This window comes from Prionailurus bengalensis, chromosome E2 (assembly GCF_016509475.1).
Source record: "Prionailurus bengalensis isolate Pbe53 chromosome E2, Fcat_Pben_1.1_paternal_pri, whole genome shotgun sequence".
Classification (NCBI taxonomy): domain Eukaryota; kingdom Metazoa; phylum Chordata; class Mammalia; order Carnivora; family Felidae; genus Prionailurus; species Prionailurus bengalensis.
The window spans coordinates 13,143,571-13,169,591 of NC_057352.1; the positions used below are offsets into that span (position 1 = coordinate 13,143,571).

Consider the following 26,021-nt stretch of genomic DNA (forward strand, 5'->3'; position numbering starts at 1 on the left):
CATTTAGTTGCTCCGAAACTCAGTTACCCAGTCTGTCAAGTGGGGGATGACGTCCCTTCTGCAGGGTATTGTGAAGTCGGGCTAAAATTCTAAGCCAACCCCACCTTTTCCTAGTAATGTGAGTTTGGGCAAGTTACTTAACCTTTCTGCAGCCTTAGTTTCATTAAGTTGGGAGTAAGACAGTCCTGAGGAGTAAGCAGTAGCTACAAAGTACTTACAACAGTGCCCGGGGCCTGAAGCAACCTATATACGTGTATGTCCTTATTATAATGTCCTTGCAAAAAGACTGGACAAAAATTGTAGGTCATGAAGTCAACTTAGTCTCCACCAGTGTTTTGGGGGTTTGTTTCTTCACTGGTTTCTCTTGGAATTATTTTCCTGTGTTATGTTAATGATTTATAAAAAACAACAACAACCCATATTTGATATTATCTTTCGAAGCAAGGATATGTTTCATTTTGTGACATTTTTATTTCAGTGTTGCAAATGTGTTTCACAGTAGTCTTGATGTCGGATCTATTTCTGACTCCCAGTGTGCTCAAACAAGTTTTAAAAGCACTGCTGTAATATTTTTTTCAGTGGCAAGATCTCAAAATTACAGAAAAGTTGCAATTGTGTGGTACAAAGAAATGATCTTTCCTAAACTGTCCAAGAGTGAGTTGCCGGTGTTATGCCCCCATCACCCCTGGATAGGTTGTTCAATGTGTGTTTCCTACGAACCCAGACCTTCTCCTGTATAACCAAACTAGAGCCTCAAAAATGAAAAGTGTTAGCATCGTTAAATTACTGCCACTCAATTTTTATACTCTAGTTTTTTCCACTTCTTATACTCCAGTTTTTGCTGGCTATCCCAATAATGGCTTCCGTGGCAAAGATTCTGATCTAGACTCTTATATTTCCATTTCCCTGTCGTGACTCTCTTTAAAAAAAATTTTTTTTTAAGTTTATTTTGAGAGAGAGAGAGAGAGAGACCATGGAGGGGGGCCAGAAAGAGAGGGAGAGAGAGAATCCCAGGCAGGTTCCATGCTGTCAGCGCAGAGCCCGATGTGGGGCTCCATCTCATGAACCATGAAATCATGACCTGAGCTGAAACCAAGAGTCGGATGCTCAACCAACTGAGCCACCCAGGCGCCCCTCCTCCCTTGTCGTGGTCTGTATCTTCCTTTAGTCTGGAAATATTCTGCATTCTTTCCTTGACCTTCATGACTCCCATGAACAACATTACAGGCCAGTTTGGGGGTTGGGTGTCCATGAATGTGTGTTCGCCTGATATCTTCCCACAACCAGAGGCTGGTTAAGCGTCTTTGGCAGGAGTGACACAGAAGCGATGTGGGGTCTTCTTATACCCCTATCGGGACTTGTGCTTTGCTACTTCAGGAAGGTGGCGTCTTCCAGGCCTCCCCACTGTAAAGTTACTCTTTCTCCCTTGGTAATTCGTGTGTGCTCCAGGGAGATATTTTCGGGCTATGCAAATATCCCATTCCTCATGCAAACTTTTGATTTATTCATTTAGTCCCCTCAAAATAGACTCAGCATCAACGGATTCCAATGTATTATAACCATTGTTTACTCTGATGTTCAAATTGTCCCCACTTGGACCAGAGGGAGCCCCTTGGAGCTGACTTTTGTGTCCTTTTGGCCTGACCCCCTCATTCTTGGAACATTTCTTTGCTTCCTGGCGCAACAAGATGTGCTTTCCCACCCGGCCCAGTCCCGGAAGTAGCCTTCACCCCAAGAAGCCTTGCTATATTTTGCTGGAGGCTGAGATTCAGAAACCTGGATTTGGCTGCTACATGGGGTTGTTGCCATGAGCTCTTGCTGCACCCAGGCTCTCTCAGTGGACAGAGGTAGGGAATATATACTCATACACCTACATATATACATGTACCCAGACTTACGTCTATGTTTATTTCTGCATCTGTTTTTACACATCGAAAGCCATGAGCATCCCCTGCTCTCTCCAATCCCACCCCCACACTGCACAGTCCATTCTCCTTTTCTCTGTTTGCATAATTGTAGCTCATGTCTCCATCAGTGAGAAATCTTTTTCTTAAGTTTTATTTATTTTGAGAGAGAGAGAGAGGGAGAGAGAATGTGAACAGAAGAGGGGCAGAGAGAGAGAGAGAGAGAGAGAGAGAATCCCCAAGCAGGCTCCGCACTGTCAGCGCAGAGCCTGATGTGGGGCTTGAACTCACGAACCGTGAGATCACGACCCGAGCCAAAATCCAGAGTCGGATGCTTCACCGACTGAGTCACCCAGGCACCCCTCCATCAGTGAGAAATCTTAATACGTTTACTTATTTGCTTGATCCCCCTGAATGTAGCTAATCTCTTGTGGTTGCCATCCACCCACGCCACCAGCCCCTGGGACGTACGCCCTGCTGATCCCACTTGTCTCTGACAGCCAATTCTTTTTTTTTTTTTTCAACGTTTATTTATTTTGGGACAGAGAGAGACAGAGCATGAACAGGGGAGGGGCAGAGAGAGAGGGAGACACAGAATCGGAAACAGGCTCCAGGCTCCGAGGCATCAGCCCAGAGCCCGACGCGGGGCTCGAACTCCCGGACCGCGAGATCGTGACCTGGCTGAAGTCGGACGCTTAACCGACTGCACCACCCAGGCGCCCCTCTGACACCCAATTCTGAACCCTGTGCCCCCTTGCTCTGATCTGTCCTCCAGACCTGCTTGCTTGGGTGCAGGAAGGGAAGGGAAAGGGAGAGATTAAAGTATTTAAAATAGAATAGATGATTGTTTTTGCTCTTTGATTTCTACTTCTAAGCTCCTAGCTCTGCTTTTCTTTCCTCTTTCTGGTGAAAAAAGGCCAGATTCTGCCTAGCTTAAGCCTTCTTTTACTGAACTGGACATAGCTTCAAAACGTCTTCAGTCCAGTGCTCACCAAAACAGAGGTTTGAGCGAGAAGAAGAGGGAGGAGAAGGAAGAAGAACATGAGCAGAAGAATCTAGCTCAGATGAAAAGCAACAGAGGGTCGTCTGGTGGCTCAGTCGGTTAAATGGCCGACTTCGGCTCAGGTCACGATCTCGTGGTTCGTGGGTTCAAGCCCCGCGTCAGGTTCTGTGCTGACGTCTCAGAGCCTGGAACCTGCTTCGATTTCTGTGTCTTCCTCTCTCTCTGCCCCTTCCCCTGCTCATGCTCTGTGTCTCTCTCTCAAAAATAAATAAACATTAAAAAAAATTTTTTTTAATTAAAAAAAAAAAAAAAAGCAACAGAGGCAAAAATGGCGTCATCTCATCCCCGCATTTTCCCCAAGGTCTTTGAGGCCCATGTTTGTGCTTGAGAAATGGATTTCGCCATCAGGCAGGTCTTGCTGGAGACAAGGCAGGTGTGACAGGGGACAGGGTGGGAGGCTCTGAAGGGACTGGCCCTTCTGGTTTCTCTCCTTCCCAGGTTTGTGTTTTTAATGAAGGGCTTATTTAATTTTAATTACATAAGCAGTACGTGGATACCTTCTCCATGTGAAACATTTAAACAACACAGAGAGAGCCAAAGGCCCTTTTGAGAGACCAGCAGTCAACCAGCAGCGGAGGGGAGAATTTGGAGCGTAGCAAGCAAACGTTGTTCAAAATGACAAATGCACATCCCTTTGACTTGGCCGTCTTCCTCCAGGGAATCCGTTTTACAGGTGCGGCCTCGTGGCTGGCGGCTGGCGGAAGGTCTGCCCAAGTGACACTGATTCTAGCTCGGCTTGTAATGGCAGAAAACTAGGGATAGCCTCAATGTTTATTAACAGCGCGCCTGTTGGGGCGCCGGGGTGGCTCAGTTGGTTAAGCGTCCAGCTCTTGATTTCGGCTCAGTTCATGATCTCGAGGTTCGTGAGTTCGAGGCCCACGTCCAGCTCTGTGCTGACAGCTCAGAGCCTGGAGCCTGTTTCTCTGCCCCTCCACCCCCCTCTCAAAAATATATACACATTAAAAAAAAGAGGAGACTCTTTCATGTCTACAGCATTAAAAAAACGCACATCTAGATGTATTAATCTGGAGAGATCGTGAAGATAATATCGCTCAGTGACAAATAAGGAAGATGACGAGTAGGGTTCCACTTCTGTGTAAAAGCGATGATCCCGGCGTGAATGTTTATATAGCCTAAAATATTTCAGGAGATACCCCCAAGGCAGTGAGTACCCTTGCCTCCGGAAAGGGAAAATTGGGTGGCCATGGGATTCATCCTTCCTTCCTGGTGCATCCTTTCCGTTCTTCCTGTGTGATCTTGGACGGGTGGTGGGGGGCTTTTCTGAGCCTCAGTTTCCCCGTTTGGAAAGGGACGGTCATTAAAATGAGAGACCCGGGCTCTCGCTGGGGAGTTGTACACCAGGTGGGCCAATGAAGAGACAGGCCTTCCCACCCTGACCCTCCTGGATCTGGGCCTTGGTGGGGACTCCCTCCAACTTTCCGCTTCATCCCCCACGGTCCGTGGCACCGCAGCCCGTGGTCTGCAGCCAGATGCACAGGGGATTTTTCCTAAGTCCTGGGCGGTCTGGGGCAAGTGAGGGGGCAGGTGATCCAGTCCTCCCCCACGGCTCTTCATCCCACCCACTCCCCCACGCTTGGGTCCAGTGCAGTTTCTTCCGGTTTCTCCAGGATCATCCTCTTCCTCTGCGGGGCCCTCCGGTGAGCGTGGGTGGGGGGTGCTTCCCGGGCTCTCGCTCACTCAGCCTGTGTACCAGCCCATCTGGGCTCCACATACAAGGAGCTCCATTGCCTGAGTCCAAAGCCCTCCTCCTCCCCCAGTTCGTGACTTTGAGCAAGTCGCTGCGTTTTCTGTGCCTCAGTTTCCTCATCTGTAAAATGGAAGCAGGAACTCCTTTTTGGGCCGTCGTGAAGACACAGTAATTGGCGAATGTGTCTACATCTGCACTGTGCAATACGGTGGCCGCACGTGGCTACTGAGCCCTTGAAGAGTGACTGGTCGGAATAGAGATGTGCTGTGAATGTAAAATACCCTGCAGGTTGGTTGTTTTGTTTTGTTTTGTTTTTAAGTTTATTTATTTATTTTGAGAGAGACAAAGACAGTGTGAGTGGGGGAGGGACAGAGAGAGGGAGAGGGAGAGAGAGAATCCCAAGCAGGATCTGTCCCATCAACACAGAGCCCGATGCGTGGCTTGAACCCACGAACCACGAGATCGCGACCTGAGCCGAAACCAAGAGTCAGACGTTTAACTGACTGAGCCCCACCCCCACCCCGCCCCGGCACGCCCCCACATTTCATTTTGAAGACTTAGGAAAAGTGAAAGAATGTAAAAGACTTCATTAATACTTTTTATATTGTTCACATTCTACAATGATAATATTTTGGCCATGTTGGGTTGAACTGTGCATAATCTCACCTGTTTCTTTGCTTTTTCTAACGTGGTTACTAGAAAATTTAGAATTATACATGTGGCTCACATTATATTTCTCTTGGATGGTGATGGTCTATTTATTTATTTTTTAAAGTTTATTTATTTATTTTGAGAGAGAGTGAGCGAGCACAAATAGGGCTGGGGCAGAGAGAGAGAGGAGGGGAGAGAGGGAATCCTAAGCAGGCCCTGCACCATCAGTGCAGAGGCTGACGTGGGGCTCAGACCCACGAATTGTGGGATCATGACCTGAGCCCAAGTCAAAAGTCAGACACTCAACCGACTGAGCCATCCAGGTCCCCCCGCCCCTCTTTTAGTATTTATTTTTTTATTTTTTAAAGTTGGTTTCGGGTGGCGCTGGTTTAGACAAGTGCTGGGTGTACCAATTTTAGCTCCTGTCATGGGCAGCACTAGTCCATTTTTGTTTCAACAGCCACCTGATTGGCTTTTCCAGCTTTATTTAGGTATAGTTGATGATTAAAACTTGTATAGATTTCAGGTGCACAAAAGGATGATTTGTGTGCCTTGAAATGTACCACGTTCAAGTTAATTAACACGTCCGTTACCTCACATGGTTAACCACGTTTTGTATGTGTACTGAGAACGTTTAAGATTTACTCTCGTTGGGGCGCCTGGGTGGCTCAGTCGGTTGAGCACCGGCTTCAGCTCAGGTCACCATCTCACGGTCCGTGAGTTCGAGCCCCGTGTCAGGCTCTGTGCTGACAGCTCAGAGCCTGGAGCCTGTTTTGGATTCTGTGTCTCCCTCTCTCTCTGACCCTCCCCCATTCATGCTCTGTCTCTCTCTGTCTCAAAAATAAATAAACGTTAAAAAAAAATTGAAAAAAAAGATTTACTCTCGTTGACAAACAAAAAGCAGAGGCTCTTAAATACAGAGAACAAACTGGTGGTTTCCAGAGGGGAAGGGGGGTGATGGGTGAAATAGGTGATGAGCACCAGGTGTGTATAGAAATCTTAATCACTATATTACACACCTGAAACTAATATAACATTGAATGTTAATTATACTTCAGTTAAAAAAAGAAAAAAAGGGGGGCACCTGGGTGGCTCAGTTGGTGAAGCATCTGACTCTTGATCTTGGCTCAGGTCATGATCTCACGGTTCGTGAGTTTCGAGCCTCGCATCGGGCTCTTTGCCGATAGCTTGGAGCCTGCTTCAGATTCTGTCTCCGTCTCTCTCTCTGCCCCTCCCCCGTGCGTGCTCTGTCTCTCTCGAAAATAAACATTAAAAAAAAATTTAAGACCTAGACACATAGTTCACTGTGAGCATCATGCCCTTTGGCACCCTCCTGCTTTCCCGTGTGCCGTTCCTTCTGCCCAGGATGCTTTTCCCTTGTCCTCCCCTCTCTCTACCTGGCCGATACCCCCTCCTTCTTCAAGACTCAGCTCTGACGTCCTCTCCAGCAGGAAGCCCTCTCTGACCTCCATCTGGATTGGGCGCCTCCTCTGGGGCTCCCACGGTCCCTGGGCTTCTGACACTCTAGATGGTCAGAGGAGCGAGTCTCGCTCTGCCACTGGACCCCGAGTCTCCTGAGGGCAGCGCTGGGCTGTGTTTTTAGCACTGCCCAGCTCAGGGCCAGGCACAGAGGAAGGTTTCAGTAAATGTTTGTTGAACGAGAAACAAATGAGCTCAGAAGTGAGACGGACCTCAGGACGTGATGGCGGGACTCCTGAGAAGTGGGAGCACTGTCTTCACCCCTTCTCTTCGTTTTTCCTGCCATCAGGCTTCCTCAGGAGCCGAGGCTTGATGGTTGGCCTAATTCATTCCTGAACGCTGCAGGCTGTGGTTTCTGTGGAAAGTCCCAGAGAAATTCTTTTTTTCTTGGCTTCTCTCACCAATTCCGTCCACATTTCTTTGCTGACTCAACATCCTCCCCAGCTTTTATTTTTACATTTTTCCCAAACTCTTTTAATGAAAAATTTCAAACGTACAGAGGAGTCGGAATAATTTTACAGTGAAGTCTTGCATACCCGTTACTTAGATTCTACAGTTAACATTGTACTCTGTTCGCTGCATCACATCCACCCCTCTTTCCATCCCTCTGTCTGTCCATCACTCCTTCCCAGCCCTGGGGCTTCGGAGCCACCTTTTGTGATTTCCCTGCTCACTGCCTCTGCTCTTGTGTTAGCCTCTAACTCTCCCCAGTCGCTCAACTTGAGTCTGCTGTTTGCTGCTGAAAAATAGTATATAACTAGTAAATAAAAATAGTATAGCTAAAATAGTTAGTATAACTAAAAAATATTAGCATATAGCTAATAACTAAAAACAGTAAATAACTGAGGGATGCAGAAGCCAGCATGTGCTGAGAACGTCCTACGTGTCTGACACTTTTCCAAGTGCTTTATAGGAAACCATCCACTTAACCCACCTGACGACACTGTGTAGAAACAGAGGCCTGGACAGGTGATGCCACTAGCTCAGAGTTTCAGAATAAGTGGCCCGCCCCGGATTTGAACCCAGCAGGTGTCTTAACTGGTAACCGGAAGAGCACCTGGGAGACACTGGGGGTTTTGAAACCAAGAGGGCCGGTTGGTGTTTTGAAAGCGCCCTCTGGTGGCTGCGAGGAGCATTGTCCGCTCCTGGCTTCTCTGGCTGATGCGGGGAAGACATTCAACTAAATCCTGGGGCAGAGACACTGTGTCCACTCGAGAGTGGCTCTGCCTGGGCTCTGGGATGTCTTCTTGGAGGAGGCGACGTTGGAACAGGGCCTTACCCCACACGTAGCAAAGGCGCGGAAGAACCCGCCTTGTTCTGGGAAGAGTGTGCAGCTTGGCGTGGGAGGGAGTCACCAGATGCGGCTGCAGAAATAGGCCACGGCCCATTTAGCCAAAGAACCTTGGCCTTGGGATTTTGTTCCGTCACCAAGTTTGGAGCTTGGGAGCCGGCAAATTGCGAAGACAAGATTGGAGGGTCATACATGGGATTGTCAGCTTTTTATGCTGCCAGTACAGACTTTAAAAAAGAAAGAGACTATTTCTGTTCATTCTAAAAGCTGTTATGGAGCACCTTCTGTTTGTTTCTTTTTAATTAATGTATTTATTTTGAGAGAAAGAATGAGTGGAGGAGGGGCAGAGAGAGGGAGAGAGAGAATCCCAAGCGCCCCGTGCTGTTAGCGCAGACCCCGATGTGGGGCTTGATCCCACGAACCGTGAGATGGTGACCTGAGCCAAAATCAAGAGTTGGGCACTTAATCGATTGAGTCACCTGGGTGCCCCATTTCGTTATTTTTTAAATCTCATAAATAATACATGGACTCAGTCTTTCTTAAAGGATTTTATTTTATTTACTTAAAAAAAATGTTTATTTTTGAGAGAGAGACAGAGAGAAAGAGCATGAGCAGGGGAGGGGCAGAGAGAGGGGGGCGGGAAAGAGGATGGGAAGCGGGCTCTGTGCTGACAGCAGAGAGCCCCATGTGGGGCTCCAACTCACAAACCAGGAGATCATGACCTGAGCAGAAGTCAGACGCTCAACCGACTAAGCCACCCAGGTTCCCTGGCTCCTTATTTACTTTTTGCTTTATTTTAATTTGTTTTAATTTATTTTTTATTTTTTTAATGTTTATTTCTGACAGAGAGAGAGAGACAGAGCGTGAGCGGGGGAGGGGCAGAGAGAGAGGGAGACAGAATCCGAAGCAGGCTCCAGGCTCTGAGCTGTCAGCACAGAGCCCGATGCGGGTCTCCAACCCACAGACCGCAAGATCAGGACCTGAGCTGAAGTGGGACGCTCAACCGACTGAGCCACCCAGGCGCTCCTCCTTATTTACTTTTTAAAGTAGGCTCCATGCCCAACGTGGGGCTTGAACTCATGACTCAGAGATCAAGAGTCATAGGTTCTACTGACTGCGCCAGCCAGGCACCCTGGACTCAGTCTTACAGGAACTCAAGCGGCACCAACTCAGAGTCAAAAGTGCATTTCCCTTGTCAGTGAGCCTCTTTCTCCTTAGTTCCAGGAAAGGGCAACCATCCCACGGGGATTTTCCTCTTAGGACCCCCGAGCAGGGAGACACCGCATTTTGTGGATAAGGTGCTGATAGGAAAGTAAAGGCCGTCACTTCCTGGACACTCACCACGACCCAGGCACTGTCCTGAGCGCTTCCCACATATTAACTGGTTTCACTTTCGCAACGACAATGTGCAAGCTCCTGGTTCCTCATGATCCCATCACTGCGGGCCGCGCGGACACTCACTTCCTCCTGCCTCTCTGCTCCGTGCCCACCTCACCCCAGCCTTCCTCCGTCGTTCAGGCTCACCACCTGCACGCCCGCCTCCTGGCCTTTGCACTGGCTGTGCGCTCTGCTGGAAAGCTCTCCCTCTCCAGCTGCACGTCGCTTCCTCTCCCTCTTCTTCCCGTGTCTGCTGGCAGGTCACCTCCTCCGAGTGGGCTTCCCTGACCACCTTATCAAAAGCAGCCTGCCTCCCTCACCCCCAGCCCCCCATCCCTTCGCTCGGCTGTACTTCTCCACACAGCAGTTCGCTCCACCTGACGTTTTCATGCACATGCCTCGCTTGGGTGTCCCTTCGCGAGGGCCTTGTCTCTTACTCCTGACACGGTGCGGTAGGAACGCCTCCTGAATGCCAAAACAACCCTTAGAACCACCACCACCCCATTTTACAGATGAGAACATCGTTTGTTTATGCATGTATTTTGAGGGGGGGGTGGAGAGAGAGAAAACCCACGAGGGTGGGGGAGGGGCAGAGAGAGGGAGAGAGAGAGAACCCTAAGCAGGCTCTGTGCTCAGCGCAGAGCATCCAGAGCCTGATGCGGGGCTCGAACTCACAACCGTGAGATCATGACCCGAGCTGAAATCAAGAGTCAGATCCTTCACCTGCTGAGCCAGCCAGGCATCCCTAGAGATGAAGAATCTTTTTTTTTTTTTTTTTAATTTTTTTTTAATGTTTATTTATTTTTGAGAGACACAGAGACAGAATGCAAGTGGGTTAGGGACAGAGAGAGAGAGGGAGACACAGAATCCAAAGCAGGCTCCAAGGCGTCGTCAGCACAGAGCCCGATGCGGGGCTCGAACTCGCGAGCTGCAAGATCATGATCTGAGCCGAAGTCGGACGCTCAACCGATTGAGCCACCCAGGCGCCCCTGGAGATGAAGAATCTTAAGGCAACTCAGCTAAGAGTTAACTTGTGGAGATGGGATTCCCATCCGAGCAGCCCGGCCTAAAGGTTTGACCAGGGTCTGCAGGTTTCCCGCCGCAGGCTCTGTTGCTACGGTAAAATGCTCTGTAACAAACCGCCCCCACACTCGGTAGCCTTTATTTAAGCTCACAAGGTCACGGGTGGCCAGTTTCAGCGGGGCCTGGATGGAGAGGTCTCCTGGACGCTCGTATGTCTGCGGGTCAGCTGCTCTCTGATCTAGCTTGGTCTCGGCCGGGGTGGCCGGGAGACTTGGTTTTACTCCAAGTGTCTGTCACCTTCCAATAGGCTAGCCTGGGCTTGTCCTCCCGGAGGTAGAGTGGAACCGCCCAAGGCCCCTCACATGACACCTACGATTGTAAGCGGCGGTCTGTTACTTCCCCCTCGTGCTGTTGGCAAAAGCAAGTCACAAGGCCAAGCCAGGGTCCTGTAACCGTGGCGTTGGCGTTACACGGGGACCGACAGGGGCCAGCCGTGCAATCTACAGAGTTGGTCATCAGCTCAGGGTCTCTGGGGCGGGAGAGGTGGGAGGCCATTTGAGAGAAGACCCCAGGGGCTCCTGTGCGGGGCTTCTTTGAAGGGAACTCCCAGGCTCCAGGCGGACAGGCTTTGGGTGGGGGAAGGGAACCAAGCAGGAGAGGATGGCCGGGCAAAGAGGCTGTTGTGTGTGCATTTCTTACTTGGGTGTGGTTGTCTACAGGAAGTTGACAGGAAGCTTTGAGAACATCCATGTTTGCTGGTTGATGAGTGACTGCCTTGATATTTAATTGTGGTCACTTCATTACCTGTTTTTGTGTTTTTCTTTTTAAGATTTTATTTTTTCAAGTAATCTCTGTACCCATTGTGGGGCTCGAACTCTCAACCCTGAGATCAAGAGTCACATGCTCCACCGACTAAGCCAGCCAGGCGCTCCTGGGATTTTTCTTTTTAAAAATTTTTTTTTTTTCAACGTTTATTTTATTTTTGGGACAGAGAGGGACAGAGCATGAACGGGGGAGGGGCAGAGAGAGAGGGAGACACAGAATCGGAAACAGGCTCCAGGCTCTGAGCCATCAGCCCAGAGCCCGACGCGGGGCCCGAACTCACGGACCGTGAGATCGTGACCTGGCTGAAGTCGGACGCTTAACCGACTGCGCCACCCAGGCGCCCCGGGATTTTTCTTTTTAATGTTCTTACTTACTTTTGAGAGGGAGAGAGAGAGAGAGCAGGGGAGGGGGCAGAGATAGAGGGAGACAGAGAATCCAAAGTGGGCTCTGTGCTGACAGCACAGAGCCCGACGTGGGGCTCAAACTTACGAACCGTGAGATCATGACCTCAGCCAAAGTCAGATGCTTAATCCACTGAACTACCCAGGCACCCCGCCCCTGGGAGTTTTAATCTAGATTAATGTATATCTATCAAATATACGTCAGTCTAGGTTTTCCTGTATTCCTGTATTTCCTGTACTCCCGCCTGGTTCCGTGCACACGACGTGAGGAGGCCGCTTAATTGTCACAGAAGCTCTGTAGAGCCAGAACTATGATTAACTCCAGTTTACAAGTGAGAGATATTTAGTGGCTTGCACAAGAGTTTCCCAGGACTTTTGCCGCTTGTAAAAATAACCGGACCCAGATGGTCCTGGAATGTCTGTGGGTAAAGTGAGGCTGGCCGGGCTGTCACCAGCAGATTAGAGATTAGAGATGGCCTGAGGCCGGGCCCATGTCTTCAGCAACATGCAGAATAGAGCTATCATTTTTTTTTTCTTTTGAGAGAGAGAATGCGTGTGTGTGCACAAGTGGGGGAGGGGCAGAGAGAGAGAGAGAGAGAGAATCTCAAGCAGGCTCCATGCAGAGCCCAGCGTGGGGCTCCTTCTCACCAATCATGAGATCATGACTGAGCTGAAATCAAGAGTCAGACGCTCAACGGACTGAGCCGCCCAGGCACCCCCTAGCTGTCATTCTTACCGTAACTCTGGGTGTGGGTTTTCCCCGGTTCCTGGTCTCCTGGAGTGGCCTCCCTATCCTCAAGGCTCATGCCTGTAATAACAGTGAAGCTTTTACAGCTGATGTGGCAAACCCAAACCCGGTCTTCCACATTTGGAAGATTTATCGTTCCTCCCGATGCATTTGGAGTGCTAATTAATTTCCCTGTGTTTTACCCATCAGAACTCGATTTTTCTGCTATGTCCTGGCCACTGAGGGATGGTATTCTGCCCCAGCGCTAACCACCTGGCTCAAGTGTTAGGCTTTTGCAATATTGAAGATACTCCTGGCTACCCCTTGCTCCACGGTGCCCATCACTGTGTCCCTAAGGGCGTCCCCAGCACTGACCATCGGACCGGGAACAAAGGTCCTGCACCCAGTCTGGAGCTGGGACGGACGTTATGAGTTCCGACTCTGGCACCCTCAGCCTATGCCCACCAGCCTCCTGGGAAGGCTGCCCATTTGTAGGGACAGCCCACGGATTAGAAAGTGCTTCCAGACAGGGTCTTGAGGCAGCTGGCCTCTTGTGGTTTGGGCCCTGAATGTTCTACATTTCCCAGCTGTCAGGGGACAAGCTTCCGGCTCCCGGGCTGCATCTGCTGTGACTTTCCTTGTCTCCTACAGTAGAGCCACACTGCTTGGGTCCGAATACCCGTTCTGCCCTCGTAAGCATGCCTTGGCATCTTGTTTAGATGACCTGTGCCTCAGTTTCCCCATCTGAAATGGGGATAATAAAGGCACTGACCTTATAGTGTTGCTGTGAAGATGAGATCAGGTGACATCCGGAAAGTGCTTCAAACCTCCCCCTCCGCCCTGCTCATAAGCACCCTAGATACTGAATGTTGATATTATAAGTGATTACTAAGGGTCATAGCCTTCCAGGCACCCCTCCCTGCTGTGAGCACCGAGAAAGGGAGATTCAGGGCCCAAGGTGGCCGCGTATTAAATGACGAGTGTGTTTCTTTATCTATTCCACTGCCGACAGGCATTTGAGTCACTTCCAAATTTTGGCAATAACAAATAGCAGCGCTAGGAACATTCTTGTAGAGGTCCTTTGGTGGACACACCTGTGCGTTTCTGCCGAGAACGTAGGCGGACCGGGCAATGCAGGGTCCGGGGGTATGCAGATGGTCAGCGAGGGTGGTTGTACGTACTTACTGAATGTTGAACCATGCGATTGCATGTGCCGTTTTAATAAACGAAGGAAATTCAGATGTACAACTATAGATGCCACCGGGTTGCCCAGACATTGCTTGGACTCGAGTGTATTAGTTCCCAGTTGCTGCGTAACAAGCTGACCACAAGGTTAGCAGCTTAAACGAACACAGCTGTGCTACCTTATGGTTCCGGAGGTCCCAAATCTGAAATAGGTCTTATGGGGCTAATGTCAAAGGCTGTGTTTTGCCAGGGAGCAAGAATTCCTGTCCCTTTCTAGCTCCTTCTAGCTGGACTAAGAGTCAAATTGACATGAGACAGGCTTACAGGAGAAAATCAAATTTAACAGGTGTACATACAGGAAAGCCACACAGACATGGAGATTCCTGACACTCAGGCAAAAATGAGGTCTGTGTGTCCTTTTTTTTTTTTTTTTTTTAATATTTACTCATTCTTGAGAGAGAGAGACACAGAGTGTGAGTAGGGGAAGGGCAGAGAGAGAGAGAGAGAGAGGGAGACACAGAATCCAAAGCAGGCTCCAGGCTCTGAGCCGACAGCACAGAGCCTGACGTGGGACTTGAACCCACGAACCGTGAGATCATGAGCTGAGCTGAAATCAGTCGCCCAACCAACTGAGCCACCCGGGCCCCCCTCTATGTGTCCTTTTGAATGGAGGAGAAGGGAGCAGGCACGTCTGGGATTTCAGAGGAAAGGGATGCAATTCACACAACGATGAAACAAAGAGTAATGTTTGGGAAACAAATGTTTGCTGGGCCACCCAGAAACAATGGGACAGAGAGAGGGCTTTGATCAGAGTGGCCTTGCCAGTAAGTTCCTGCCCACCATACCTAGTTCATATCATAATGTAATTATCTATTCTGATGTCTCTCTTCCTGCATCAGGTCCTTGATCTAAATTCTTTTTAGTCCACTGAGGGAAAATTACAGAGCCTGAATCTTCTGGGTTTCCATTGCTTTATTTTTTTTTTTTAAGTTTTTATTTATTTATTTTGAGAGAGAGAGAGAGAGAGAGAAAGCAAGTCTGCGAGCTATGGGGGGAGGGGCAGAGAGAGAGAGAGAGAGAGAGAGAGAGAGAATCCCAAGCAGGCTCGGCACTTTCAGCGCAGAGCCCGATGCGGGGCTTGACCTCACGAACCGCGAGATCGTGACCGGAGCGGAAATCAAGAGTTAGACACTCAACCGACTGAACCACCCAGGCGCAGCCCCTCCATTGCTTTTTAATTCAAAAAAGTCTTCATGGCAAAGATCTCGGGGCGGCCTGGCCCCCACAGTTCTTACAGAGGCTCTAGGGGAGAATCTGCTCCTTGTGTTTTCCGGCGTCCAGCATCGGCCTGTGTTCCCTGGCTCCTAGCCATATCACTCTGACTTCTGCGTCTGTTCTCGTTTCCACTTTTCTGACTCTGATCCTCCTGCCTCCCTCCTATAAGGACCCAGGTGATTACCTTGGATCTTTCTTGGTAATCCAGGATAACTTCCACGTCTCAAGGTACTTAACGACACTGACAATGTCGCTTTTGCCCTGTAAGGTACCATATTCACAGGTCCGGAGGGGATGGGGGTGTAGAAATCTCGGGGGGGGGGGACCGTTATTCTGCTTCCCACACTGAGGTACAGAGCTCTGAGAGCTACAGAAAGACCAGCCAAACCCTCTGAGCCACAGATCTGGACCGGTACTCGCTGGGGCCACCGTGAGTAGGTCATCAGGTTCTAGAAAAGACCACAGAAGCCAGAACAGGCTCTCTTCATCTCCAGCTCAGCCAGGCCTCCAGTACCTGCTTGGTCCCCGAGGAAGTGAGATACCAGGTGTTCCCCTATCCGTTACTGACATTTTGTCTCTTCATATTAACTCAGGTAATGACATTGACCTCTTCTGTGCCGGGTGAGGTTCTGAGAGTTCCGTGAGGGTGAGCCCGCTTCACGCCGACAACAATAACAGCACCACCACCACCAACCACGCCACGAGGTACGCACTATTATTATTTCCACTGTACCAATGAGGAAACTGAGGCATAGAGAAGTTAAGGAACATTCCCAAGGCCACAGAGCTAGAAAATGGCGGCACTGGGATTCGAGGCTTTGCTTTGAAAGGGCTATACTCTTCTGTAGTGAGGCCGCCAGGGTCATTACACAGCATTCTTGTCCCAGGTCCCACACTGTGGTTTCCAGAGCACACACTCCTCCTCTTCCTGGGAGATTTCCTGAGTTTTCCCCAGAGGATCGGGAAGGAGACTTGAGGGGAGGGAGCCACCTTGTGGAGAGAGAGGGGATCCTAGAACCTGGCCCTGTTCTCCACGGGTACACCTCACCAGGCCAGCCCTGCATTCTGGCGTTTCAGGTCTTGAAGGTACTAACAGTAGCAGCCATTTATTCTATTTTCTTTATAATTTTTAAGAATTTTAACTTTTTTATTGGGCTATGACTTAAAGCACAAAGCTGAGGTGTGCAGCTCAAGGAATTTAGGTAATTGTATACATGTACATACATATGTGTGTATATATATATATATATATATATATATATATATATATATATAATTACCACCTGGGTCAAGATATAGAATCTTCCTTTCCTTTAATTTTGTTTATTTATTTTGAGAGAGAGCAAGTGTGAGTGGGGGAGGGGCAGAGAGAGGGAGAGAGAGAGAGACTCAGAAGCAGGCTCCATACTGCTGTGGGGCTCGGTCTCACAAACCACGAGATCGTGACCTGAGCCGAAATCCAGAGTGGAAAACCCACTGAGCCACCCGGGCACCACTAGAATATTCTAATATTCTAGAAGGTTCCCTTGTGCCCCCTCCTAGTCAACACCATCCAGAGCTAGCCACTTTCTGATTTCTCTCACCATGAATTGGGTTTGCTTGTTTCTGACATTTATGTAAAAGGAATCATACAATTATGTATTCTTCTGTCTCTGGCTTCTTTCAACATTATGTCGTGAGGGTCCACCATGTTGTTGCATACGGCAGTATTGTTATTTTTAAAAAATTGCCGGGAAGCGTTTCATTTTACGAATATACCGCATTTATTTCCCAAGTCTGTTGGTGGTGGACATTTGGGCTGTTTCTAGTTTTTAGCTATTATGAATAGAACTGCCGTGGGCATTCTTGTATGTGGATATACGCAATCACTTTTCTTGGGGATATACCCAGATGTGGAATTGGTAGGTCATAAGGCACACATATGTATAGTCTTGGCAGGTCCTGGCAAACGGTCGTTCCAAAGTGCACACTGGTATTTTTGATTTCGTGATGTTAAGTATGTCGGTATTTTAAAAAGAGGCAGAAATCGGAGGCATCTGTCTGAAGACGTGCCCAGAAAATCAAACGCTGCTTTAGAAGTGTGCCTTGAACAAAGTTTGCTCATTTCTGCCCATCGCCTTCCCTTGTTTGTAAAGCTGCCAAAGTAACTTATTGTTTCGTTTGCATTCTGTGCGTTCCTAGGAGGAGAAAGTGCACACTTTTCCCAGTCTCCCAGCACACTGGACGATTTACGGGTGATGCCACGGTCCAAGGGCCTGGCCCCAGCGGCACCCTTCACAGACTCTGGCTCCCAGAGAGCGTCATTTACACAGACTGCTGGGCTAGGACCCTACCTCTCTTCCCTTAGAATATATATTTATACATATATATATATATGTATATATACACACACACATATATACATATACATATATACATATATATACATATGTATATGTGTGTGTATATATATATATATTGTTTTTTTTATTATTATTATTTTTTTAATAAAGACTTTCGGGATGCCTGGGTGGCTCAGTTGGTTAAGTGTCTGACTCCAGCTCAGGTCATGATCTCACAGTTGAGCTTGAGCCCTGCATCGGGCTCTCTGCTTTTAGTGCAGAGCTCACTTAGGATCCTCTGTCCCCCTCTCTGCCCCTCCCTCACTTGTGCTCTCTCTCTCTCAAAAATAAACATTAAAAAAAAAAAAATCAAGACCTTTTTTTTCCTAATTATCCCATCGGGACCTAACAGCTAACTTTTAACCCCGGAGGAATAGTGCAGTGGCCGAGGACACTGTACAGAAGACACTAGTGACCACAGTCACTGGATAAATATTGACGGGGCCCTTATTCTGTTCCAGGCCCTTTCTAGTCACTGGGGCTACAGGAGGGAACAGAACAGACAGAAATCCCTGCTCTCGTGGGGCTTGTTTTTTTTTTTTTTTTTAAATTTTTTTTTTTCAACGTTTATTTATTTTTGGGACAGAGAGAGACAGAGCATGAACGGGGGAGGGGCAGAGAGAGAGGGAGACACAGAATCGGAAACAGGTTCCAGGCTCTGAGCCATCAGCCCAGAGCCCGACGCGGGGCTCGAACTCCCGGACCGCGAGATTGTGACCTGGCTGAAGTCGGACGCTCAACCGACTGCGCCACCCAGGCGCTCGTGGGGCTTGTTTTGAGGAAAGAGACAAGCATGATGTATAATGGCAATGAGTACAAAAGAAAAAAAAAAAAAAAGATGGGGAAGAGGGAGTGTCTGGGTGGGGAGACAGGATGTTTGCAATTTTAAATGAGGGGCGGGGGTCAGAAAAGGCCTCACTGAGAAGGGGACATTTGTGTAAAGACCTAAAGGAGGTGGCATCATAGACCAGAAGGAGCGGTAAGTGCAAATGTCCTGAGGGGGGAGCATGCCTGGTGCATTGGTGGAACAGGAACGCGGCCAGCGTGACTGAAGTGGCCCAAAGGGTGTGACTTAGGAGATGAAGTCAGAGAGACAAAGGGTGGGGGGACAGAGAGTGTAGGACCTTGTAGGCCATCGTAAGAACTTTGAGTGAGAGGGAGAGCCATTGCAATGTTTTGAGAAGAAGTTTTAAAAATTGTTTTAATGCTTATTGATTTTTGAGAGACAGACAGAGTACAAGTGGGGGAGGGGCAGAGAGAGAGGGAGACACAGAATCCGAAGCAGGCTCCAGGCTCTGAGCTGTCAGCACAGAGCCCGATGCGGGGCTCGAACCCACGAACCGCGAGATCATGACCTGAGCCGACGGACGGTCAACCGACTGAGCCACCCAGGCGCCCCTAGACTTATTTTTTAAAAGGATCACTCTGGCTGCTGTGTTGAGAACAGAATGGGGTTGAGGGAGGGCAGGGGCTAAAGCATGGAGACCATTAACTATTGCAATAATCAAAGGGGGAAATGGTGGTGCTTGGGCGGGGAAGCAGAGGTAATGCGAAATGGTCAGGTTCTAGAGGAATTCTGAATATCTGTAGGATATGCTAATGGATTGGCCGCATCATAGGAGAAGAAGAGATGATTAAGCGTAACTCCAATGTTGTGGTCTGAGTAGCACACTGAAAAAACCTTTTTATTACAGACAATTTCAAACATGTACATAAGTAGACAAAGGGAGTGTAGGAGACCCCATGTAGCTACCAACAAGCTTCAATAATGATCACCTTATGGTCAATTTCATTTGCTCTATGCTCCACCCGTTCTCGCTCCCATATGGTACTGAAGCAAGTCTCAGTCTTATTTTCATTAAATATGTAAATCCTTCAATATATGCCTTCAAGGAGATAAACTTCCCCTTTTTAAAATAAACGTGGCACAAAAAACTATTATACCGGTTCACAGTTGACCCTCTTACCAAGACCACCAGAGTCTCAGTGGTGCCACAGAAGGCAAAGTCAAGTAAGGCTGATTGAGGCAGGCTCTTCATAGCAAGAAACTGGCTAGGATTAGGCAAGGATTGGGACAGAATAGTTTAGGATTAGGGGACCTGGGTGGTGCGGTCAGTTAAGCATCTTGATCTCGACTCAGGTCATGATCTCACGGTTCGTGGGTTCGAGCCCCCCATCGGGCTCTGTGCTGGCAACTCAGAGCCCAGAGCCTGCTTTGGATTCTGTGTCTCCCTCTCTCTCTGCCCCTCCCCCTCTCACACTCTGTCTCTCTCAAAAATAAACGTTAAACATTAAAAAAAAAAGTTTAGGATTAGTGAACACAACAAATGGGGGTCTTGAAACAGTCTTGATAAACAAGCTGTTGTCTGATAAGTGAGTTTTTACAGCCTTTTCCTTCTAGGCAAGACTTTCAAGGAAAAAACCATTGTCATGTTGAAATACGTGGTTTCAGTTCTTATATCTAATAGAATTTAAAATACCTAAGATGGTTAAATAGCCAGTCAATTAATAAATTTCCTTTTTGGTCTCATAAAAATATTTTTCCTGGTTTTTCAAGTCAGGCTCCAAATGAGGTCCACACATTGCACTTGGTTTTGTGTGTTTAAGTCTCTTTTAAGTTATAGCTTCCCATCTTTTTTTTTCTCTCTCTCCTGTAAACATAATTTTTTACAAAGCCAAGTCATTGTCTTGCAGAGTCCCCACAGTCTGGATTTTGCTGACTGTATACATTTGGTGTCACTTAACACATTCCTCTGCCCCACCAATGCCCTTTAACGTGGTAGTTAGGACTGTTGATCTAAGCTTACAAAAATATGACAAACCGGGGCGCCTGGGTGGCTCAGTCGGTTAAGTGGCTGACTCTTGATTTTGGCTCAGGTCATGATCCCATGGTTTGTGAGATCGAGCCCCACCTCAGGCTCCCGCTGACAGTGCCCAGTGCCCAGCCGGCTTGGGATTCTCTCTCTCTGCCCCTCCCCTGAGCACATGCTCGGGCCCTCTCTTTCTCTCAAAATAAATAAATAAAACTTAAAAAACATAAGACTAACAGTGGGAAGATGGAAGAATAGGAAGCACCAGGAACCTGTCTCTCCACCTAGACTACAATTGCACCGGCAGAATCTGTCTGATACGATTTTGGAACTCTGCAGAGTCCGTTGACGGCTTTCAACTTCCAGGGGACGGCTTGGAGGGTAAATTGTGGTTAAGTTTGGCCAGTTTTAGTTCTCAGCACAGTCGCGGCTACCCATCCACCACTCCCAGCCGTGTGACAGGCTGTTGTGCGTGTGTTTCTGGAGCAACTTGTATGCAGCTGTGGGAGCCAGTGTGGGCAAGAAGGGCTCTGTTCTCCAAATATTGGGGGTCTGTGCTCTGATCGCTGATTGCTGCTTCTGATAATGTGGTGGTCAAAGGAGAAAAAATAAACCAACAGAAACTGTCTTCAAAAAAGACCTAATGGCAGATATGTTAGACAAAGACTTTAACTGTCTTAAAGATGCTCAGGGAATGTGGAGGAAGTCAGGAAGAGAGCGTGTGAACAAAATGAAAATTGCAGACAAAAGAGACGGGCAATCATTGTTGTTGCACCTCCCTTTTGTCGTAAGCTCCTTTCTCTCCCGCTGAAGTGACTTCTGGGGGATGTGAAGGGCTGACACTGTTCCTCCTCCCTTCATTTTCACTTTTTCCCCTTTGGGAGCTTGACATTAGACTAGGATATTCAGGGGCACCTGGGTGGCTCAGATGGTTAAGTGTTTGACTCTTGGTTTTGGCTCAGGTCATGATCTCATGGTTCACGAGTTCAAGCCCCACATCGGCCCTGAGCTGACAGTGTGGAGCCAGCTTTGGATTCTCTCTCTCTCTCTCTCTCTGTCTCTATCTCTGTTCCTCCCTTGTTCATTCTCTCTCTCTCTCTCTCTCTCAAAATAAATAAATAAACTTAAAAAAAGAAGACTAGGATATTCAAAAAACAACTACATATATGGGGAATATTACATGCCCAAGGAAAGCCTCAGAAAAGACCCAAGAGGACCTAGAGTTTATACCTCAGGCTGACACTCAGCAAAGAGACCATCTGCAACAATAAAAATATATATAAACAAAAACAATAAAAACAACAAACCCTACAAAAGGGGAGAATCTGATATCCAGAGTTACCACATTATTAGACTCAAATGTCCAGTGTTGAACAACAACAACAAAACATCACAGGGCATACAAAAAAACAGGATAATGTGGTACTCAAAGGAGAAACAATAAACCAACAGAAACTGTCTTCAAAAAGGACCTAATGGCAGATATGTTAGACAAAGACTTTAACTGTCTTAAAGATGCTCAAGGAATGAAAGGAGGATGTGGAGGAAGTCAAGAAGAGAGCATGGGAACAAAATGAAAATATCAATAAAGAGATAGAAAACCCAAAAAGAAACCAAAAAGAAATTCTGCAGCTGAAAGTTACAATAACTGAAATGAGAAATTCAGTAGAGGGATTCAAAGACAAATTTGAGTAGGCAGAAGAAAGAACCAATGAACTTGAGTGTAGGATAATGGAAATTTTCAAGTCTGAGACAGGAAAAAAAAAAAAAAGGTTGAAGAAAAGTAAACAGAACCTAAGAGTCCTGTGAGATACCAGCAAGTGAATAAATACACATGTTGTGGGAGTCCCAAAAGAAGGAGAGAGAAAGTAGTAAGAATATTTGAAGAAATACTGATGGACATTTGGGTTGTTCCCAAGTTGTGGCTGAAAACTTTCCAAATTTTGATGAAAGACATGAATATAAACATCCCAGAAGCTCAATAAACTCCAAATACAATGGACTTAAAGAGCCCCTCACTGAGACACATTATAACCAAGCATTCAGAAGTCAAAGACAAAGAGAAAACCTTGAAAGCACCAAGAGAAGCAAATCACCAATGCAAAGGATTCTCAATAAGATTACCAGTAGATCAGGGCGCCTGGGTGGCTCAGTCAGTTAAGCATCTGACTTCGACTCAGGTCATGATCTCACTGTTCGTGGTTTCAAGCCCCAAGTCAGGATCTGTGCTGACAGCTCAGAACCTGGAGCCTGCTTCGGATTCTGTGTCTCCCTCTCTGTCTGACCCTCCCCCGCTAGTGCTCTGTCCCTCCCTCCCTCAAAAATTAACAAACATTAAAAAATAAAATAAAACAAGCACCACAGTAAAGAATGGGCAACAGATTTGAATAGATATTTCCTATTGCTTAGACCTTTGTTGTCCATTGTGGTAGCCACTAGTTACCTGCAGATAGTGAGCGCTTGAAATGTGGGCAAATCCAAATTAGGATGAATGTAAAATACTGCATTTTTACGACTTAGTATGACAAGGATGCAAAACATCTCATTAAATTTTTATATGACACGTAGAAATGGCAATATTTTGGATACATTCAGTGAAATAAAGTAGAACTCTTCTCAACAATTTTGCCATTTCAAGAATGTTACATAAGCGTACTTGTATAACATGTGACCTTTTGAGATTGACTTTTTCCATTCCGCCTAATGCCTTTGGGATCCACCCAAGTTGTTGTGTGTATCTTTAGTTCCTTTTTAAACATTTTTTTTTTAACGTTTATTTATTTTTGAGACAGAGAGAGACAGAGCATGAACGGGGGAGGGGCAGAGAGAGAGGGAGACACAGAATCCGAAACAGGCTCCAGGCTCTGAGCTGTCAGCACAGAGCCCGACGCGGGGCTCGAACCCACGGACCGCGAGATCATGACCTGAGCCCCTCTGTAGTTCCTTTTTAATTACTGAGGTTGTTTAACATCTACCTATTAGAAGGTGTTTTGACTATTACAAGCAAAGCTTCTATGATCAATCACGTACAGGATTTGGGAGGGACATAAATTTTCCTTTCTCTGGGATAAGTGCCTGGCGATTCTTTCAGTTTTTGTTTCATGGATTTAAAACTCTATTACCGAGGACATACATCTTTAATAGTTACGTCCTTGTGATGAATTGACTTGTTTTTCGTAGGAGATGACCTTCTTTATCCTTGATAGTGTTCTCTGGTGTGAAATACACTTTGCTAATCGTAAAATAGCCACTCCAGCTTTCTTATAACTAATAGTAGCATGGACATTGTGAATTTTACCTTTGTTTGGTGCTCAATATTTTTGTGTACCTGTAAGTCTTCTTGACCCTTGTTCTAGAATTCGGTTTAGCTATTTGGAAACAGTTTGATACTTTTGGGTCTTGCTTTTATGATTTGTTAGGCAGGTCTGGAACACTGCTTGCCTGGGGCTAATTATTTCTATTACTGAGGCTAGAGGTTCCTGAGTCCAGTGCCCCAGGGGTTATGAATATTTCAGTTCTGGCAAATCAGGGGTTATGAATCAATTCAATTCAATACTCTGGCAACAGTCCTTATTCCCTGCCCTACGTGAGTGCCAGGACTCATGCCTGATCCTTTCAGGTTGTTTTTACCCCAGTCCTGCTAGTTTTCTCACACATATGTGATGATTAGCACTCAGCTGCATGGTCAAGGGGGACCTTCTGCGGATCTCCAGAGTTCTCTTTCTACATTGTTCTCTCCGCAGTGGCATTCTGTCCTGCAAACTCTAGCTGCCTCGATTTCCTTAGATTCTGAGTTCTGGATTATCCTCAACTCAGACAGGGAGCCAGGCACCCCCTGAGTTCTCGCTCCCTGTACCATGGTCTGGAAACTCTCAAGATAGAGAGTTGATGTAATTGATAGGGTTTGCCTTGTTTCCTTTCCCATTTCTCAAGGATTACTGTCCTTTGTTGTCTTCCAATTGTTATTTCAGGGTGCCTGGGTGGCTCAGTCAGTTAAGCGTCCAACTTCAGCTCAGGTCATGATCTCGTGGCTCGTGGGTTCGAGCCCCGCATCGGGCTCTGTGCCGACAGCTCGGAGCCTGGAGCCTGCTTCGGATTCTGTGTCTCCATTTCTCTCTTGTCTCTCTCTCTCTCTCTCTCTCTCAAAAACAAACACGAAAAAAATGTTTTAAAAGGAAATTATTATTTCATGTATTTTCTCTGCTTTTTTGGCTGTTTTATGTAGGAAAATAAATCCAGTCCCTGTTACTCCATTTGAGGTAGATGTACAAGTGTAGCATTTTAGCATTTTGCTTCTCTCCTACCTGCATCATTGTATTTGCAATGATTTCTTATAGACAGTTTATGGTTGGCTCATGTTTTTAATCTATTCTGATTATTGATCTTTTAATAATAGGTCTCTTGTAATTTTAACTTACTGGTCTTTTATAATAATCGGTCATTAATAATTAACCTTGGGTCATATTTCTAGTGATTGCTCAAGGGAGTATAATCTTCATACTTAACTTTTCACAATCTCTTTAGAATCAGAATTTTACCATTTCAAGCATAATGTAGAAATTTTACCACCATACAGATCCTATTACTCTCTTCCTTTATATTATAGTTGTTCAGTGTGTTTGACATTGACATTTAATTGACATTCCAAGGTTGGTACATTCTTTTCTTTTCTTTTTTCTTTTCTTTTCTTTCTGCTTTAATAGCCCCTTCCATATTTATTTTTTATTTTTATTTTTTTAAATATAATTTATTGTCAGACTGGCTAACATACAGTGTGTGAAGTGTGCTCTTGGTTTTTGGGGTAGATTCCTGTGGTTTGTCACCCACATACAACACCCAGTGCTCATCCCAACAAGCGCCCTCCTCAATGCCCATCACCCATTCCCCCTCTCCCCATCCACTCTCAGTTTGTTCTCTGTATTTAAGAGTCTCTTGTGGTTTGCCTCCCTCCCTCTCTGTTTGTAACTATTTTTTTCCCCTTCCCTTCCCCCATGGTCTTCTGTTAAGTGTCTCAAGATCCACATATGAGAGAAAACATATGACATCCGTCTTTCTCCGACTGACTTATTTCACTCAGCCTAATACTTTCCAGTTCCATCCACGTTGCTGCAAATGGCAGGATTTCATTCTTTCTCATTGCCAAGTAGTATTCCATGGTACAGTATTTTCAATGGACTTGTGATGACAATGAGGAAGAGGACAGAAAGAAAAAGGTCAGTAGAGGGGAGGTGGTTAAGGAGAGAGCGAGCCAGGTACTGAGTAGTAACAGTAAATAATGGAGAAGAAGGCAGTGGGCAAGTGTGAAGTTATAAACTGATGAAAGGACTTCAATTTTTTTTTAATTAAAAAAATTTTTTAATGTTTATTTTTGAGAGAGAGAGAGTGTGTGTGTGCACACACACGAGAGCGGGGGAAGGGCAGAGAGAGGGAGACAGAGGATCCGAAATGGGCTCCACCCCTGACAGCAGAGGACCCGACCGACGTGGGGCTCAAACTCAGGAGCCATGAGATAATGACCTGAGCCAAAGTCGCGCTTAACAGACTGAGCCACCCAGGCGCCGCTGATGAAGGGGCTTTTAAAGGAGATTGGTTGGTGCTGACGACAAGGAAAAGTAGCATGTGATCACGTGATGCTGAAGGCACAGAAGCAAAACACCGGCGAGTGATATTTGATTAGGACCAGAGACTCCACGTTCTCAGGCTAGACACACGTTGAGATTATGGTTTTGGCCTAGGATGTGGGAGCACATGGAGGACCTTCAGTTCTGGGACGGCACCAAGAAATGCCGAGATACCGCGCAGTGTTCCACACGGCCGACGGAAGGTTAAGGAGGAATGGACGCAAGGAAGTGCTGCCGATTCACAGAAGGGAGCCCTTCGGCGGAGAGCGAGCTGTGGTCGCCTCCCGAGGCCAGGCCGAC

The 26,021-nt window shown here is 47.1% G+C and overlaps 1 protein-coding gene across 1 annotated transcript in view; it reads left to right on the top strand.

Moving 5' to 3' along the window:
- Positions 1-15,530: 15,530 nt before the first annotated feature.
- Positions 15,531-26,021, top strand: part of CD177 (CD177 molecule) — a 34,680-nt gene continuing 24,189 nt past the window's right edge. Inside the window, exon 1 of the mRNA XM_043598726.1 lies at positions 15,531-15,614. The gene's annotated coding sequence lies outside the window, so the exon portion shown is untranslated. The remainder of the gene's footprint in view (positions 15,615-26,021) is intronic.